This window comes from Aplysia californica, unplaced genomic scaffold (genome assembly GCF_000002075.1).
Source record: "Aplysia californica isolate F4 #8 unplaced genomic scaffold, AplCal3.0 scaffold01115, whole genome shotgun sequence".
Lineage (NCBI taxonomy): Eukaryota > Metazoa > Mollusca > Gastropoda > Aplysiida > Aplysiidae > Aplysia > Aplysia californica.
In genome coordinates, this window is record NW_004798385.1 from 44,002 (window position 1) to 44,538 (window position 537).

A 537-nucleotide genomic window follows, 5' to 3' on the forward strand; every position below is an offset into this window, starting at 1 on the left:
CATCATCATCATCATCATCATCATCATCATCATCATCATCATCATCATCATCACCATCATCATCGTCATCAACATCATGTTTTTCTGGAAGCATAACAACTACTTATAGTATGTTGGCACATTTTTATGTAAGTTACAAATACATGTATCGGCACCAAAATCGGGACACACATAAAAAACAAGTAAACAAAAGCAAACAAACAAACAAACAAATCTCTATCGGTTTCATGTATAGGGTGACAAAAAACAACTGTACATCTTTCTTTTCTACTTATCTCGCACAAAATTTGTCCTAGAATGTTGTAATTTGGAACAGATATAATTCATTCAAAAGAACTTTTGTTTGACATAGAATTCACAAAGAAGAAACTTATTTTCGAAAATTGAAATGGCGTTTATAAAAGCCACATATAAATGCAAAATACACCAATTAAAAAGTTGTTAGGAAAGTCATGAAATGATTGGTTTGTTCTTTTTTCCTTTCCTTTTATTTTTAGAATGTAATCTTTCCATCCCTGTAACTTTTAAACGATATTT